The sequence below is a fragment of the Dermacentor andersoni genome, chromosome 6, assembly GCF_023375885.2.
Source record: "Dermacentor andersoni chromosome 6, qqDerAnde1_hic_scaffold, whole genome shotgun sequence".
Lineage (NCBI taxonomy): Eukaryota > Metazoa > Arthropoda > Arachnida > Ixodida > Ixodidae > Dermacentor > Dermacentor andersoni.
The window spans coordinates 113,391,108-113,411,517 of record NC_092819.1 but is presented as its reverse complement, the minus strand read 5'-3'; positions in this window follow the sequence as shown (position 1 = coordinate 113,411,517).

The following is a 20,410-nucleotide window of genomic DNA, read 5'->3' as shown; positions in this document are numbered from 1 at the left end:
GGCTGCGGCAGCAGATGCCTGCGTCACCCGATTGCTTCGCACTGCAAGTTTCTCATCTTTAACAGCGACTGTCGCTGCAAACAGGTGGAACACTCTGTCCAATATGTTTCTGCTGCTGGTTGTCGCTCGTTACTAGACCACAACGCGCGACGAAGGCAGGCACTACGCCTGTAGGTAGGCGGCTGAATGTACCGTAAGAGTCCCGCGTATGTGAATGCTCACTGTTGCCATATGGTTCGTAGCCAATGTATATTGTCTGAGCCTTATGTGGCGATTGATTGCTGTTAAATTTCGATGTTATCTCGCTTGGTTATGGTTGCCGTGTTGTGCTTCTCGACTGTGGCGGCCTCGTCAGTTGCATTGGGAAGCAGTCTCTCCAAGTAAGCATTCCCTCCTGCAGCCTGCACAGCGACATAAGACTCCGAATTTTCATGCACTGTGATTCATGCTCCCCGTTCACCCTTTCCTGCTGCAGCAATGGCCAAATTGTGCCTCTGGCCTTTCTCGGCCGCGATTAGGCGTGAACGGAGACCAGCATACGTGCTTACATGGTCGGACGTGTATGAAGTTGGGTGGAAAGGCCCGCAAAAGTGGCTGATGAAGGTGATGCCCACGAAAGCGACTTGTCCATATTGAGACAATGTGGGACACCAAGTGTGAGCCACACATTAGCGGCCTCCGAAAGAAAAGAAACATGCAGGTTGGAAAGGAGTCAATGCTAAAATGATGGGTAGTCCATGTCGCTGTGTAGGCTGCGGCAGCAGATGCCTGCGTCACCCGATTGCTTCGCAATGCAATTTGGACATTTTTAACGGCGACTGTCGCTGCAAACAGGTGGCACACTGTCCAATCTGTTTCCGCTGCTGGTTGTCGCTCGTTAACCTGACCACCACGTGCGACGACGACGGTGAGCCGTTTACGAGCTCGCGTCAATGATTCCAGCGTATCTCGACATGCAAATTTTATTTCTGCTATTGCACGAGAATGTACACTGCTTGTCTTCTGCCAATAAAGTCGCACGTTCTGTTCACTCACTTGTGGCTTGTTTGTATGGGCGTCAGTAGAGGCTCTTGGCAATTCGAACGCACCAGCTACGCGGCAGCGAAGGCATTGAGGCATGCCGCATAGCCGGCAGGACAAGCACGGCGCGTACCAGCGTACGCGACCAGCGAAAAGCGGCCATATTAGATTTTGTTCTAAAAAAAAGTGTACTTCCGCTTCCGGATTGAGCAACGTCATCTGGCGTCCACCTAAGTAAGTTCCATGCGCTGCCGCTGCTTTTTTTCCAACCACTGCGAAAGGTACAGTTTCCCTTCTCTAAGTTGTTTCTTTATTCTATGCTTAAACTTTGAGTCTAGCCTTAGAGTCCTGAGGACAGAAAGCCAGACGTGACGCCGCACGTTCGGTTCGTGGTGTCGGTTTCAATAGCGGTCGCCGATGTAGTTGGCGCCGCGTTCTGTGGCTCGTGCCCCTCACTTCCTGCTCGCCACATTGGAGACCTTTAGCTCTTTTTACTAGGTTTGAAGATTATCACGTGACGCTTTCTGGCAAATGCTTTGTCCCCACAAGCATCGCGGCCACTTTTTCGTCGCTGCCGCAGATGGAGCCGCAATTCTTTTGCAAGGACCAAGTGGCACACTGCTGTCGTTGGAATAAAGAAGCTTGCGCCTGACGTAATACAGTTCAGAAATTTGAACTAAATACTCAGTGGGAATAACAGAGCATGTGCTTTTGAAAGCATGGCAAATGGGAAGCCAAATAAAGCGGTGCTCGAGATCGGAAACAAGCTTAGTACATGGGGGATAGTGGAAGGGATCACTGTGTTCTCGCATTCTGCGGCTTCGCACCCACTTATTTCGTGCTGTTTAGAATGAGAAGTTCTGGCAGACGCCATTGGCTCGTGCATTGCCATTCTTTCCGATAAATACACACGAGAAATAGATTGCGGTTGCTGCCCCTAAATAATAGGAACATCTTGAATATAGATAGGCCATTGATCGTTTGATACTTCCGTTGCTCTTAATGCAAGGTGAAGGTAGTCATTTTCCTTTCCTTAATAATTAGGGCATTTCTGCAATCAAATAAAAAAGTTAAGAAACATCAACAAGGAAGTGCGGCAATATTCAACGGTTTTACAAAGCTTAGACAGGCTCGTGGATGTTTTCAGGCCTGCCCGCCTGCTGCCGTCATTGCCGCATGACGATACTTTCAATTCCTCACCATCACATCGAGTTACCAGAGTGGAAAGTCGGCAGAAATTCCCTGTTTATTCTCGAGTAAAGCTTCATTTATTTGGTAGTAATCGATAGCTTAGTGTAAAGGAAGTCAACTTGGAATTTTCAAAGAATCATCATCAGCCTGGTTATGCCCACTGCAGGGCAAATGCCTCTACCATACTTCTCCAAAACCCCGGTCATGTACTAATTGTGGCCATGTTGTCCCTGCAAGCTTCTTAATCGCATCCGCCCACCTAACTTCTGCCGCCCCCTGTAACGCTTACCTTCCCTTGGAATCCAGACCGTAACCCCTAGTGACCATCGGTTACCTTCCCTCCTCATTACATGCCCTGCCCATTGCCCATTTCTTTTTGTTGATTTCAACTAAGATGTCATTACCTCGCGTTTGTTACGTCACCCAATCTGCTCTTTTCTTATCCCTTAACCTTACGCCCATTATTCTTCTTTCCATAGCTCGTTGCATCGTCCTCAATTCAAGTAGAACCCTTTTCTTAAGCCTCCAGGTTTCTGCCCCGTACGTGAGTACTGGTCAGGCACAGCTGTTATACACTTTTCTCTTGAGGGATAATGACAACCTGCTGTTCATGATCTGAGAATGCCTGCCAAACGCACCCCAGCCCATTCTTATTCTTCTGATTATTTCAGTCTCATGAACCGTATCCGCGGTCAATACCTGCCCTAAGTCGATGTATTCCCTTACCACTTCCAGTGCCTCGCTACCTATCGTAAACTGTTGTTCTCTTCCGAGACTGTTAAACTTTGCTTCAGTTTTCTGCAGATTAATTTTTAGACACACTGTTCTGCTTTGCCTCTCCAGGTCAGTGAGCATGCATTGCAATTGGTCCCCTGAGTTACTAAGCAAGGCAATATTATCAGCGAAACGAAAGTTACTAAGGTATTCTCCATTAACCCTTATCCCCAATTCTTCCCGATCCTGGTCTCTGAATACCTCCGGGAGACATGCTGGGAATAGCATTGCAGAGATCGTATCTCGCAGCCTAACGCCTTTCTCTATTGCGATTTTATTGCTTTCTTTATGGAGGACTACGGTGGCTGTGGAGCCGCTATAGATGTATTTTAGTATTTATACATACGGCTCGTCTACACCCTGATTCCGCAATGCCTGCATGACTGCTGAGGTTTCGACTGAACCAAGCGCTTTCTCGTAGTCAATGAAAACTGTATGTAAGCGTTGGTTATATTCCGCACATTTCTCCATCACCTGATTGATAGTGTGAATATGGCCTATTGTTGAGTAGCTTTTGCGGAATCCTGCCTGGTCCTTTGGTTGATAGAAGTCTAAGGTGTTCCTGATTCGATCTGCGATTACCTTACTAAATACTTTGTAGGTAAAGGACCGTATGCTGATCGGTCTATAATAATCTGGGACAGTATATTGAGCGTTCTTCAAAGAATACGGTACAGATATGAATATCAATCGGGATTATTCGCATCTGTCCATCGATTAACTTTCAGTAGCATACGTCCATTTCTTCCTGACATCAAGAACAAACATCCAGCCATGCTGCTTCAATAGTCCAAATTTATTTTCAAGATCATGTGCTTGCAGCCATGAGCCTGGGGTATTAGGACGCCCTGATCGCACGCAGTTGTTGTGTTGTGAGAAAATGTAACATGCGTGAATATATGACAAGTAAATGCAAGCTTGCAAGTATAATGAGCTGGACAACATAAACGCCATTGTCCTCGTTGTATTTACGTTGCTGTTGCACACCTGCCTCCACAGACTATATATCCCTGCCACATCGCTCTCTCATTCAAGGTATATTGATTTCTGTATTTAATGTTACGTTATGGCCAATGAAATTTAGTGGGGTAGTGAAATTAGCAATTACAAATAATTAAATGTGCAATAGGGTAACGCATATGCGTGTTCTTCATTCGAGTACCCGCCGTGGTTGCTCAATGGCTATGGTGTTAGGCTGCTGAGCACAAGGTCACGAGTTCAAATCCCGGCCATGGCGGCCGCATTTCAATGGGGGCGAAATGCTAAACCACCCATGCACTTAGATTTAGGTGCACGTTAAAGAACCCCAGGTGGTAATATTTCCGAGGCCCTGCACTACGGCGTGCCTCATAATCAGAAAGTGGTTTTGGCACGTAAAACACCATAATTTAATTTTTCATTCGAGTACACATTCGCGGCATGTCACTTTTTTTAGTTTTGCATTCCTGGATGTTCCGCAGGGTCCTGTACTGTCATTGGAGCCACACGTATTAGATGGGCAAGCGCAAATCACTAAATAGGACCTTCAACGTGAATATGGCTACGTTCTTTTCTCTCCTATAGTTATTTAATTAGCCTAACAAACATTTAATATATTCTGCAACATTCTTGACAGTCTTCGTTGTGAGCAAATGCTTTTTAATTTAATTTCTGAGCAGCCTAGGTACATAAATGTGCCCTTAGCATTAGCTATATTAATCCAGTAAACGTAGCACTCCCTAATGCGGCAATCGGGGGGCTTGGCAGCATTTTCATGTTTGCTAGCCGGGACTAGAAACACTGAGACAGCCCGGGTTGGGTCAACACCTCCTACGGGGTCGGACGTCCTTAGGGCAATCCCCAGTCGCAGGCTAGTGGAACGAGCCCGATGGGCTGCTTGCGCACTGGATTTTATGGAAGTCTGGGGCGACGTTAGCAAACGGATGAGCCCATAACCTTTCTGCGCACTAAAACGCTATGCAATAATCGAAAATGACATGAAAATTTGCAGAGAAAATTATGAATACACTATAGAAAGAAAAGAGTTATGGTGGAGGTCTCCTTCTAGACCGTTGAAATTGGCAGGAATCTCAAAAGTTAGACTGAAGAAACAATAAATGTGGAGGTCCTCAGCGATGGGATGGAAAGTGGATGAGAACGTTACGAGCATTGGACCGATGAGCTGGCTATACGCAGTTCATAAGTCAGCTCAACGTTGGCTCGAGCCTGGTTTACAAAGTAAGTACGATATCTCGCAGTTTGACGTTTCCAGCTTGCTCCAGTGGCCACTGTAAGCGTGAAATCCTTCGCGAATTATAAACGCAGCCACGGGAAATGGATGCACTGCTTTTCATTTCGTAAGATGTGCTTCGCCCATTATGGGGTTCTCGTTGTAACACAGCAATGCATCAGCTTATGGCGACAGTCAGAACACATATTAAAAGCCAGTTTTACCTGTGGGATTCGTCTGAATGAAACGAACTCACGAAAGACATAAGAGTAAAGCGGACTAAGCTTTGCGATAAGCCTTTTTATATCACATGCCGTAAAATGGGAAATCAATCCTGCAGAAACGCGTCAATAGTTGGAAGTTTGATCAAAGTAAAAAAAAAAAACATGGCATTACCTGCACTGTAGCGCGAAACCGCAACAACGAATGCTCACAAGACATTCCCACAAGGTAAACTTCAACGTTGAAAGAAAATTTGACCTTTTCCGAAGATTGGACCCAGTACCAAGGCCTTTAAGGGCGGTCGCTCAGCATTCAGCAACCCACCATATGAGCAAAGGAGCGTCCTAGCAGATTGCAAATAGGTGCTCAATCGATGAGCAACCCGAAATTTCAAGACACTGAATACGGCTAATCAGTTCTGCGTGAACGCGCAAGGGAAAGAAATATTGAGGAAATGGAACGAAGTTGCAAAGCAAACATTCTCGTTTCCTTGTAAGCTTCCTAGTACACTAAGAGGGGCGGTCAATTTTTCTCATTCTGCGAATATTCAGCACACCCGTAAGGTTCATAATATGCGTGATGTTTGCGTAGGTATGGATCTCAGCCACTTGATTCTAACCGCGTCCCGAGTTTCCAGTAAAAATATTAAGCAAATAAAGGTTTCTAGAAAACTAGCGAAAAAATATTTTTAGAAACGGTTTTCTCTAAGTTTAATCCATACACGCGAAGAAATGTTAACGTAAGCGCAAATATTAGTGTGTTCGCAGTATGGATCAAGAGTGTTTCGGTCTATAATACTGGAACCTATCCATAGTTGTGGTTACTGGTGGCCGACACTGGTTTTAGAAGAAAAAGAAGAAAAACGCGCTAAGTTGCATGCACACATGGGATGAAACGAAAGGACAGGCGCAGTCGGTTAGTTGTCTTAATTGTAGAGTGATAGATGGTCGGGCACAGCCCCGTTTCATGAGGTGAACGGCTGAGCAAGACTATTATCGATGTATTCGAGCATCAGGTATAGCTTCACGGGGTGACAGCAATCCTGATTCAGGCAGTACAGTTGGATACGTCAATACTCGCGAGGGTGGCAGATGGCACGGCGTTTGACGACGCCTGCCATTAGCATGAAGGCGCCCTTGTCTCGAAAGCTCCTGAAAGCCTCTTGAATCATGGCGGCTGTCTCTGCCGCACTTATCAACGACAGCCGGTCAACCTGCTCCGGGAGTGTGCTGTGAGGCTGATCTCGTTCCAGCGCTTGGGCCGAGGTTCTGCAGTAAGGTGGCCAAAGTTCGTATAATCAATATCAGCCTAAATGTGTGGCATTGATTTTGATATATTGAAGCGTTGTGCCTTCGTATGACGAGGGCTACACTATGTGTTCAAGTCGACGTCTCCTCCTTTCTCTTGAATAAATGCTTTTCCTGCACTTTAGATATTCAGTTGCTGCACCAACAGGTGGCACTTACGCCAGGCCACGGCCACTGGGGCATGTAGCCTAAACTAAAGAAGTACCAGTTTGGTCCGAAAAGCGAAGCACCGATTGCGATAGCAAGTTAGAAGTTAACTATACAGAGTAAATATAGTGGTTTTATGGGCTGTGTAAACATGTAAGCATTAGGTTACTAAATAAATCAAAAAATGATATGATGTGTAAGCGGGACTGAATGAGGACCTAGAAAGAAGCACACACAGAGAGAGACCGCTGTCTCCGTGTGTGTGTTCCTTTCTACGTTCTCCTTCAGTCACGCACACATTTTATTATTGATTGAAACCAACAAGCTTGGCTATGTGTTTTTATTAAATTCACAAGCGCGGTGTCACGCACGCACAGGTAAACATGAACACATCTCGCTCGACGGGCGCGGAATCTCGCTGTCAAAATGCCGGAGTGAGATAATCGCGGCAGCAACAGCGATCGCATAGACCTTAGTGCATTTTCTCGCTTCCACGCGAACGAAACGTCAAAAGCACAGCGCATGCGGAGCTACCGTCACTATGCGCACTCTGCAAACATCGCAAATTGCTTTGAAGAGGAGGGCCGCGCAGACGGGAGGGTGTCTTCTACGCGCGGAGGACTGCGTGGAAAGCAAGACCCCCCCCCCCCCCCCATTCCCTCGCCTTATCCCTGCGTCTCGCGTGCGATAGGAGAGGGCGCGCATCCGGCCAGCTTTCCTCGCTCGCGCACGCGAAAATGAGCAGCATTCGCCGGTTCAATCTCGCACGCTTTCACTCGCACTTAAGGCACATGGCGCGCGTCGACAGATTTATTCCCCTTGATCTTTATACGAAGCCTCACGGCGACGGCGACGGCAGAACTGCGCCTGGAGTGTCGTTATAATTGCTATCGCAATAAAAGAAACTTAGTAGGGACTAGTAAAACTATTGCTTGGGCTAGCTGGTTCGTGCTTGGTTCATGTTGGCTCACAGACGTAAGGCAGTCAGCGTTCGCAAGGAAGCCTCGACTAACGCTGTTATCGGCATACATTCAGTAACCATATGCGCGCATGAGACTGTACCCTGGGAACAACGCCATACGTGAAGCCGCGCGCTGCTTCGTTCGTGGGGTAGGTTTCAATAGTGCTCGCCGCTCCGGTCGTCACTGCATACTGCGGCTCATGGTGCTCGCTTTCTACTCACCACATGTGAGACCTTTAGCTCTCCACGTTTGCACCTGGAGGCATAGACGCCTCTGCGACGGCAACATTTACCTCTGAGCGTTGGCGCGGTCGGCCGTGGTCAGCAACTTTTCAGCGGCCCATTTTACAGACGTTATACCTAGCGCCGCTGAGCTCTGTATCGCCTCCCTCCCCCTTGTCAAAAGAATGGCGGGAGGGAGAACGCTTCCCTCACGAGATGTGGTCCTATTCTCCTGATTTTGCTGTTTTTACTAGGTTTTATGATCGTCACCGAATGCTTTCTCGCAAAGAGATTTTTGTTTCGTCGTAGCACTTCGTCCACTTTTTCGTCGCTGCTGCCGGTGGAACTGCAATTGTTTCGCATTGACCACGTGGTACACTGCTATCATTGGAATAAACAAAAAGCTTGCGCGTGACGTAATAAAGCTCAGAAACTTTAACTAAATGCTGATTGTGAATAACAGAGCATGCGCTCTTGAAAGCGTGTCAGATGGGAAGCCACATAAAACGGTGCTCCAGGGCGGAAACAAGCTCAGTCCACGGGTGTTAGTGGAAGTGATCACTGTGCTCCCGCCATCTGCGGCTTCGCACCCATTTATTTCGTGCTTTTTTGAATGAGAAGTTTCGGAAGACGCAATTGGCTCGTGCTTTGACATTTTTTTACTGCGGGTTTATTGGCTGTCGCCACAGGCCACTACCGCTAGCATGGCGGCACCCAGGGACGCGGGCGTCATTAGTAAAAACGGATGTCAATTTTTCCCATTCTGCGAATATTGCAGCACCCGCTTATGGTCCGTAATATCCGTGGCTTGTGGATGACCATGGCGGCCTGACACTTGAGTCTGACCGTGTCGCCAGTTTCCAGTAGGAATAACAAGCAAATAAAAGTTTAGAAGAAACTAGAGGAGAAAACTTTTTCGAAACAGTTTTTGCTAAGTTTCATGGATACCTCCGAAGGAGCGTAATCGTAAATGCAAATATTGATGCAGTAGCAGCATGGATCAGGAGTATTTCAGTCCATATTACGGGAACATTTCCGTAGTGGTGGTTATGGTTGACCAAGCCTAGTTTAAACAAAGAAACACTCAAGGTTGCATGCACACATGTGCAGAAACGTAAGCATAGGCGCAGTCGCTTGATTGCCTTAATTGTAGAGTGGTAGATGGTGAGGCACAGCCCCATTTTCATGAGTTACACGGCTCAGTAAGTATAATCTTGATGTATTCGAGCATCAGGTATGCCTTCACGAAGGACGAGTAATCCTGATTCAGGCTGTCCAGATGCAGACACGAATCCTCGCGATAATAGCAGACGACGTGGCGCGGGACGACGCCAGCCATTTGCGTGAAGGCGTCCATGTCTCGAAAGCTCCTGACAACCTTTCCAATCATGGCGGCTGCCTCGGCCGCACTGACCGACGACAGCCGGGCAAGCTGCTCCGGGAGCGCGCTGTCACACTGGGCTTAATCCAGCGTGAGAGCCGACGACGTGCAGCAAGGTTTCCATAGTTCATAAAATCAATATCAACGTAAATGTGTGGCATTTGCTACACTGTATGATTACAAATGCATGATTTTGCTACACTGAAGCGTTATGCTTTCATTGCACGTGAGGGTTCGGCCCATTCCTGCATGTCGCTCGTCTACTCGATGGACGTTTGTTCGGCGGCGTTTTTCGGACGCCGTTTTTTCGGTGCCCTTACACAACCTCATCGGCATTGGCGATTGACGAAGCAGCGTGAGGGAAACATTAAAAAAACATAGGCAAAAGCTACCCGAAACAGAGTGTGGATAACCAGCTATCGGATCCCGTTATACTTACGGTGATACAGGGCTAAGGATGCTTAATCGTTAGCATTATTTGTTAAGGGCGTTAGTCGTGTGGTTGTTGTGACGTTGCAGTGACTCGAGGATTGGGCGCATTGGAAATTACTTTAACTCCTTTGCAGTGCATGTGTCGTGCGTTGGTGTACGAGCATCGGTTCACGAAATCACGATCTGTGAGTGCATTGTTTCTGAACTGAACCTACTTCACTCAGCCATATTACTGGGCTGAAGTAAAGTCGAGAGAAAGAAAGCAGAAAACAGAAAAAAGAGAGGTTCGCTTTCAAAATACGCCTTCAGACTCGCATCATTTAGCCTTGTGAAGATGCTTGTCGCTGGGCCGAATGCACCTCTGCTGTTCGATTTCACTTCAGTGAGAAGTGAAAAAAAATGGCGGGACGTAAAACGAGGTGTCCTTACATCAAACGCAAGCGGTTATTCACCAATATGTAGCTCGTCAGTAACTGCGGTTACGCCTCTTCTCAATACCTTTAAAACGCAGAAATGCTTTTGTGAAAAAAGCCTTTGGCCAATTTTAACTACTTTCAGTGCATTTCGGAGAGAACATTACGTTCTGTCAACTGTCGAAGCGGATGCATTACTTAGAGCCTCATTTTTTAATTACAGAAAATTGGTAACTTTGAAAGAAAATAGAAGCACAAAGTTTGCAAATCCTTAACTCTATACCAGAGCATCAACGAGCAATTGTGGAAATTTAAATTGTTTTTGCCAAGCTTGGACAAGTCTACGCATGCTTTTCGCGCTTGGCTGCCAGCACCCGACATTGCCTCATGACGAGACTATCGATTCTTAACCGTCACATTGAGTTCGCAGAGCTGAAACTCAGATGAAATTTACTTTTTTTCGGGTCAATCTTGATTTCTTCGGTGGTAATCAATATAAAATCCATCTCGAAATTTGAAAATATCAGGTACCATTGTGAGCAAGTATACGGATTAGTCACCTCAGTCCATATATTAACTTTCCGTAGCAAAGGTGCCTTCATCCGTGACTTCAAGAATACATATCCAGCCTTGGTGCTTCCTTCGGTAAACTGTCTTTTTTTTTTCATGAATAGGCCTTGGAGCCATGAAAGAGCAGCTGAGGTATTAGGGCACTCTAATGGCATACAGTTATGCTTAACTGCGTACAATTAGTAACTGTAACATACCTGTGGTCAGGACACGTAAAGGCAGGCTTCAAAACATGGCAAAAGAAGAACAAGACGGACAGCACAAACGCTGTTGTGCTCGTTCGACTTTCGCACACGTGTCTTCGCTTATCATGAATTCCTGCCACAGTGCACAATCATTCATGTATATTTATTTATAGAAGGCTAAAACATATATTATACCTTATGTGTATGATCAAGTAAGCCCAAATCTTGTCTTTGGGGCATCGATATTCTATTTTCATATTTTTATGAAAAATACCACCTCCAGACATGGAGTTCTCAATGCAGTCACAATTGACAGATTGGCTCCCACGTGCCACCTTACACATCCTTAAAAGGAAATATGGCTGCTTCCGTTGTTCTCGAATGAATTTTTTACGAAGAAGACAAACTTTTGAAAGCATCTGCACACATAACGAGTACTTTTCCTTCTCAGCACAGGCCTTTTAACGTACTGCCTGCAACAGTGCAGAACCGAAGTGCGCCATTAGAATTACCCACATTTATCTATAGATCGTAGCATTCGCTAATGCGGCTATCCCTTCTTGGCATCCTTTCTGTAACTGCAATAAACCCATGTGAAATCGTAGAGAATGACACGAAAATCGGCAGCGAGATGACGGTCAACATTGCAGAAATACTAATTAAGAAGCTGCCCAACAAGAACATTCAAACCGGCCGGAATATGACAGATTAGACTGTAGAAACAATAAATGAGGCGGTCCTGAGTGACAGGATAGAAACAGGCAGAGCACGTTACGAGCGTTGGACCGACGAGTAATACGCAGTTCATGAGTCAGTCCATCGTTTGCTCGAGCCTCGACATCGTCATGGTTCCTAAAGCAACCATGAAGCAGTTTGCCGTTTCCCAGTTGCTCCAGTGGCCAATATCAGCGTGAAATCCTTCTAGAAAATTAGAACGCTAGGACAAGTAATGTATAGACTATTTTTTTCTTCAATAGACCTTTGCCAATTACGTGGTTTTCCTTGTAACAAGGCAACGCATAAGCTTACAGAGAAAGTCAGAACAGATTGTAAACGGCAGTTTTACCGGTCGATTGCGTCTCAATCAAGCGAACTCAAGAAACACTTAGAAGGGGAAACCTCTCCATATAAAACGCCGCCAAATGGCAAGTTAGTTCTGAGCAAACCCTAAAAGATCTGGAAGTTTCATCAAAGGTAATAAAAGTGGCATGACATGGACTTTAAGCAAAGGTACTAAAAATATAGAAACCCCCCGCGGCTTTCTCAGAGAGTACGCTTTAAGCGTTGAAGGGAAGTTTGTCCTGGTCAGAGGACAGAAACGTCTACCAACGCCTTTCCGAGTTGGTCGCTCTACCATCTAGGCACAGCAGGAGTTTGGCATATTGCAAGGCGAGGCCAAATTGATGGGCGACCCGAATCTTCGACACAGTGAATACAACTGAATTCGCGGAAAACGTACTGAGTGAAGGAATTCTCATAAAAGAGGACGGAGCTGCAAAGAAACCATTTTCGTTTCCTCGGGACGAATGTTCTTCACGTGTACCCCAGTGGAAAGTTGACTCAGCGAAGTGGCGTCGATACGGAGAGCTGACATATATGACCTGGGATGATATTCGTGCGCTTAGTATTGACGATGCAGTGTCATATTTAACCGCATTTTTTCTCGTCGTAGCGTCAATATGTATCCGCAAACAAATGCATCACCTAATAAGCGACGTGTTTCCTGGTGGAACGATGAATGTAAAGAAGCACGAAAGAAACAGAATAAGATTGGAATCAGCTCTGTGAGTCTCCGACTATTGAAAACCTTATCAGCTTTAAGAAAATAAAATCAGAAGGCAGAAGAACGCGCCGCCGTGCCATAAGGGATAGCTGCCAAAAATATATTTCTGACATTAATTCTTATACAGACGAAAGAAAAGCCTGGAAGAGGGTAAACAAATTAAAAGGGCGGGAAACTCATCCTCTACCATTAGTAAACACACAAGCAGACACTCTTGAGGACCAAGCTGATTGTCTAGGAGCACATTTTCAGCACATTTGCAGTACATATCATTATACAGATACATTCCTAAAATACCAGCGACTAGCAGAACAGCTGCATTTGAGTCGGAAAGGCACGTCCAATGAAGCATACAATCGTCCATTTGGAATGGCTGAGTTCCAGGCCTCACTGAACTGTTGCAACAAGTCCGCTCCAGGAAGTGACAGAATTATGTATAAGATAATCAGACACTTACACACTGAAACCCAAAAAACAATACTGTCACTCTTCGATTCCATGTTCTCTGCCGGCTACGTTCTTTCTGTCTGGAAAAGAGCAATCGTAATCCCTATACTCAAAGAGGGCAAGGACCCTTCCTCACCCAACAGTTATAGGCCTATAGCTCTGACAAGTTGTCTATGCAAATTATTTAAGAAAATGATTAACCGTCGCCTCATCCATTATCTTGAAAGCAGCAAGATACTCGATCCCTTTCAGTGCGCTTTTAGGGAGGGTAGATCCACAACAGATCACCTTGTCCGCATCGAGACAAATATCCGTGATGCCTTTGTCCACAAACAGTTTTGCCTTTCAGTATATTTAGATATGGAGAAGGCATACGACACAACCTGGCGCTTTGGAATCCTCGGTGACCTGTCTGAAATGGGAGTTCGAGGCAACTTGCTGAACGTGATTCAGAGTTACCTCTCCAATCGCACGTTCCGTGTTAGAGTTGGTAACGCTCTGTCTCGTCCATTTACGCAAGAGGCTGGTGTTCCACAAGGTGGTGTGCTGAGCTGCACTCTTTTTCTTGTCAAAATGAACTCTATCCAGACTGCCATACCACATACTATGTTTTATTCTGTATATGTGGATGACATCCAGCTAGGTTTCTAATCATGTAACCTAAGTATCTGCGAGCGGCAAGTACAGCTTCGCATAAATAAATTATGTATGTGGGGGGACAAAAACGGTTTCAAGCTAGACCCACAAAAAAGCACATGCGTCCTGTTTTCTAACAAGAGAGGCATACTTGCGGACCCCGCAATAGAGCAAAATGGAGAACGGCTATCTGCGAGCCATGAACACAAATTTCTAGGAATCCTTTTAGAAAGCAAGCTTACTTTTGTACCACACCTGAAGTATCTGAAATCAACGTGCCTCAAGACTATGAATCTGCTGAAGCTCTTGTCACATACATCTTGAGGATGCGACACACGGTGCCTTTTACAACTTTACAAAAGTCTAATATTAACATGGCTTGACTAGGGAGCAATAGTCTATAATTCTGCTGCACCTAGCGCTTTGAAAATGCTAGATCCTATTCACCACTTAGGTGTCCGCCTTGCTACAGGCGCCTTTAGGACTAGCCCTGTGCAAAGCCTCTACGTCGAATCAAACGAATGGTCATTGCACTACCAAAGGACATATTTAACTTTCTCCCACGCCCTGAAAGTTAGCTCAGATGTTAAACATCCTTGTCATTCTACTATATTCGACTTGTCCACTGCTAGGCTGTTTCGTAACCGCCCGGCCACTAGGCTTGCTCTGTCCTTTCGGTTGGAAGCACTCTCAGAAAACACAGGGGTCCCTCTTTTACACAATGTCATAATGGCTCCTACACGGCTTTCACCGCCTTGGGACTGGCAAACTATCAAATGTAACATCTCTTTCTTAGAAATATCGAAACAAGCACCTGAGGCTCACATACAATCACATTTTCTTGAACGTAAAGAGAAGTACTCCTGTGACAAATATTACACAGATACTTCGAAGTCTCCTGCTGGTGTTGCTTACGCAGCTCTCGGACCCTCATTTTCAAGATGTGGGCCACTAAACTGACACACCAGTATCTTCACGGAAGATGCATATGCTATACTTTCGGCTATTAAAAACATAAGGCGCAGAAATGTCTCTAAGGCTGTTGTATTTACAGACTCATTCGGTGTCGTGAGAGCCCTAATTAGCTTACGAAAGCATAGTAATACCGTTTTGAATTAGCTGTATAGCTTGTTGTGCTTCTCATACATGTCCAACCAAGCGATTATCCTATGCTGGGTACCTGGCCATAAAGGTATACAAGGCAACGTAGCTGCTGACGAAAGCGCTACGTCAGTGACTTTTAGCGACACAGATGGAACTGTCCCCATTCCTGCCACAGACCTAAAGCCCTTTCTACGCCGTAAATTGAGGAATCATTGCCAAGCGCAGTGGCATACAGAAGCATTGAATAAGTTACACATCAGAAAACCAAAACTGCGGAATTGGATAAGTGAGAAAACAGCACGGTACAAAGAAGTACTTCTTTGCCGATTAAGAATAGGACACACTTACAGTACTCACTCCTACCCCTTGACTGGCGGGGATCCTCCTACTTGTAGTAGGTGCGGCGATACCCTGACAGTCCTCCATGTTCTTATCCAGTGCCCTGCAATAGAAACAGAGAGGAAAAAGTATTGCCCTTAGGCATATCGGGAAAATATGCCTTTCCATCCTGCATTTTTCCTTAGTGACAAACCATTTTTTAAACTGCGAATAGTCTTAGATTTTTCAGCCGAAACCGACATCCTGAAAATCATTTGGCCAGACAATTTTTAGCACATGAGTAGCAGCCCTGCATTGAAGGGCTCTCTTGAAACCTGGTGTCAGTGTTGTTTTATTGCATAATGTTTTAACGAAAGCCCATTGCCATAGCCCACATCACTGCCTAGTCACCGTCATTATTTTACCAACTATATATTCTACGCCACTTACAGCTACAGGTTTTAGGCCCTTTTACAGCCATGTGACATCTAACATGAGGAATTCATTGTGCACGCCATCTATAATACATCGTCAACATTACCACTTGTCATGGCGCTCTTTGGCCAAACCTGGCCCTTGCGCCATTAAACACCACACATCATCAGCATCATCTTTGTTTTATTCTTGTCTTTATTTGTGAAAATAGCGGTCATTATCTTCTATCCAGCCAGCAACACCAGGCTAAGGAGTTCAGAATATTAGCCTCTAGAAACTCAGTTTTGGGATGTCCTGTGTTTAGCCACTGCACTATTACGCACAATGCTCTTCCAATATTCTATTTACGATTCCCTGCTGAAGTACCGAAGCGTTTTGTAGTGCTAAAGTGGGAAAATACACTTCCGGAGCAATGTGTTTCTGCGCAGTGGAATAGTCACATAATAAAAGGGCACACTGTGAAGCAACCCAGGATTGTCTCGCAACCACTAAATTACAGTCGTGCAATCGTATGACTCAGATGAATTCTATGCTCCAATCACATATGAGAGCTTCATATTTTCTTTGCTACTGCTGTGGGATCTCAGGCCACTTTCTTCATGTTTCTTGGTATAAGAAAGTTTTCGGTATAATCAACCCATTGCTGCAAGTAATGTCGAGCTCATTGTGCTAAGGTGTTCTAGTACCACTTCAATATATATACATATCTATATATATATGTATATATATAATATATATATATATATATATATATATATATATATATATATATATATATATATATATATATATATATATATATATATAATATATATATATATATATATATATATATATATATATATATATATATATATATATATCGACGCCAAGTATTAGTATTTGAAGTGCCCGAAGCACAATGCGGACAAGCATCGAAATATTGGCGACGAATGGAGCGTGCGGCGCCACGCATCGTCGTCATGAAATGTGGAGCGACTAATTTTACTGCAGCGCAAAGCAAAATGAGTCTCCACTTTGTGAAAGATGCATACCATTATTTACGACCGTAAATACATCCGTAGAAAATAAAGACTTTGAAGGATATGAGCGCCGAACGTGCACGCTTACGCAAGCAGCGAATAGGAGCCAACCTGACGCGTCATCCTCACCGATCCATGCTATTGTGGTCCAGCCAGTCTCCGCCAGCCGGCTACTCCGCTATTTCTCGCGGCCAAAAGAAGCTGGAGACGTCGTTCGATCTGACAGAATTTCAGCAACAATGACCCTGTGTTGAACTTTTGCTCGAAGTGGTTCGGAATGATTTCTCAAAAAATTCTCCTTCGTGTTCTGTTCCAACACGACTAAAAAATATTCTGGTGCCGCAACAATCGTAAATGCTTTCGAAAGAGTGAAGTGAAAAAAAAAATCTTGACAGCAGCGTCTCTCATCCTCTAGAGACCGTATACCAAACGCCTAGCGTGTTCCTTTAATGTACGGCTGAAGGCAGAATATTAAAGTTTACAGTAGAGTGTCTGGGCTCTTGCCCCTTTTAAGCGTATATTTTAGACACAGAGAGAATGGCTTACGATACGCAACGCTCAATAATATGCCTACAGAACTTTTGAAGACAAGGTTTTCTAAGCCGACATCACATGGTTATGGCGCATCTGGGGTCGGAGGTCTCTTGTAACCGTGTCCGAATAAAAAAAACCTTGTCGCTCCTCCAGAGAGCCTTAGCAAGTCGCAAGAAGTATCGAAATGAAGGTCTCAACAAGGCGAAAAGCAAGTGTTAGTCGCACAGTGGGTAAGAGTTATGGTATGGGTTTAATAAGCGTGAAATTGGGCAACGAAAGTGCGTCTGGAAGATTGACCAGGCTGGGCTCACCGGAAGCGAGAATTAGTCGCAGAAATTTCAGTATTACGGGAGGGGCGTAAATTGGCGCCAAATTAGCAAAAACTTTGCCGCATTGCACTATATCTCTGTAAAGAGTGCTCTGGCGTGTATATATACAGCATGAGGCAAAGCCAGCGTACGGCTGATTTTTTGCCTGGAGGACCCCCAACATTGCGTTGGAAATATGCTGAACTGAACTCAACTGAAAATAGGTAAAATTAGCTGTGCGGACGTAATTCGCCCCAGTATAGTCCTAAATTAACCGCACTGCACCATTCTCAATACAATCAACGGGATGGACCCACCTGGCCTCGGGGTTCAATAAGAGGGCAGGGGTGTCAACCAAATATCGATGCAAAAGAAGTCAAGGTCGGCGCAATCGTGCTTCAAATATGATATGACAAAGATACGAAATGAGTGAACGCTGAACATGAACATCGAACATCGAGAAAGACGTCGAAACTTGCGCCATTGCGCTCAGTGGTCCCTCCCGTTTCCTCAATAAAAGAAAGGGGGTAGGAGAGACCGCTGCCATCGCAAGGTTAAGTGCTGTTTTCCAGAGTGTCACTTTGTTTATTTTTTTTTACTAGGTTTCAAAATCGTCACTTGTGGTTTCGTCGTAAAGATTTGTTTTCCTCCAAGCGCCGCAGCCACTTTCTCGCAGCTGCCGCCGATGGAGCCTCAATTGTGTCGCAGTCGCCACGCGGAACTCTTCTCTCGTTGGAACAAAAAAGAAGGTTGCGCCTTACCTTTTAAGATCGAAAGTTTTAGCTAAATACTCATTAATAATAACAGAGCATGCGCTTTGAAAGCATGGCAAATGAGAAAGCACATAAAGCGGCGGTCCAGCGCACAAACAAGCTGAGTCTGTGCCAGTTCGTGAAAGTTATCACTGTGCTCTCACCACGTGCGGCTTCGCATCCACTTATTTCGTCGTGACTTGAATGAGACATTGTGAGAGACGTCATTGGCTCGGGATTTGAACTTTTTCCAATACGAACACACCAGAAACGAAAATTGCGGCTGCTGCGCCTAAACAATAGTTACATCTCGATGAATAATAAAACATTCCTCGTTCGAGCATTCCGTTCTTTCTCTCGGGAGTATCCTGTGTCGCTTTCGTTGCCTTATTTATTAGCCCATTGCTGCACTCGATTAAGAAATTATTAAACCTCAACGAGCAACTGTGGCAATTGAAATTGTTCTGGCAAAGAGTAGACAGGTGTTCACGTTTGTCTGCCAACACCCGACATTGCGTCATGACGAGACTATCGATTCTTACGGCTGCGGCTTGGCCTTTGGATACTTGCGCTTGAGCGCCAAGGCTGAAACTGAGCTGAAACTTAGAAGACACTTATTTTCTTTTTTCGCGTAAGACTTGATTTCTTGGTCGTAATTATTATAAAATCCATCTCGAGTTTTGAAAACATAAGGCACCATTGTGACCATGTGTAGCAATTAGTCGCATCTGTCCATAGTGCATTCATCCCTGACATCAAGAATAAATATCCAGCCTTGGTGCTTTCTTTGGTAAGCTGTTCTTTTCTTGATTAGGCTTTGGAGCCAAGAAAGTAGCAGCTGAGGTATTCGGGCGCTCTTATGGCATGCAGTTATGCTGAAATGTCGTACATACATAGCTGTAACATACCTATGTTCACCACACCTTAAAACAAGCTCCAAAACATCGCAACAGAAGAACAAGACGGACATCACAACCGTCACTGTCTTTGTTGTCCTCGTTCGAATTACATCACTGTTTTCACTCCTGCCTTTACTTACAAAGAATCCCGGCCACATTGCCCAATGATTCAGAGTACGTTTATTTATAGTATTTTAAAGCCCATACTTTATGTGCGTGATCTAACAAGCGCACATGTTGTCTTTGAGGCATAGTTATTATTCTAATTTCGAATTCATGGCAACAGCAAAGGCCGTGTTCATGGAGCCGGAACTATTACGTTGGCTTCCATACACCATGTTACACATCCTTCGAAGTGAATATGGCTGTCCCCTTGATTTCAAACGCATGTTCTACTAACACAACAAACTTTTGAAAGCGTCGGCAGAAACAATGAGAAATTTTCCATCTCAGCACATGCCTTTTAATTTCTTGCCTGTAACAGCCAAGAAACCTAAGTGCGCCATTCCAAGTACACACGCTTATCTAGTGAATGTAGCACTTGCTCATGCGACTGCCCCTGCTTGGCATCCTTTCGGTAACTGCCATACAGGTCCATATGAAATCATTGAGATAGACATTAAATCTGCCGCGAGATGATGGTCAACACTGTAGAAAAATAATTCAGAAGGTGCCCAACAAGAACATTGAAGCCGGCTAGAATATGACAGATTAGACTATAGAAACAATTAATGAGGAGGTCCTGCGCGACGGGATAGAAACCAGCAGAGAACGTTACGAGCGCTCGACCAACGAGCAGTATGCAGTTTATAATTGAGCCCATCGTATGTCAGCTCGAGCCTGGACATCGTGGTGGTTCCCGAAGCGACCACGACGCCTCACAGTTTGCCGTTTTCACGTTGCTCCAGTGGCCGCTATCGGCGTGAAATCCTTCTCGAAAATTACAGCGCTAGTTCAAGGGATGTATAGCCAATTTTTTTCCTAAATCATCTTTCGCCAATTATGTGGTTTTCGGTATGGCAACACTGCTTATGACGAAAGTGAGAACAGATTGTAAACGGTAATTTTCCCGGTACAGTGCGTCTGAATGAAGCGAACTCAAGAAACACTTAGAAAGGGAAACCTTTTGATATCAAAC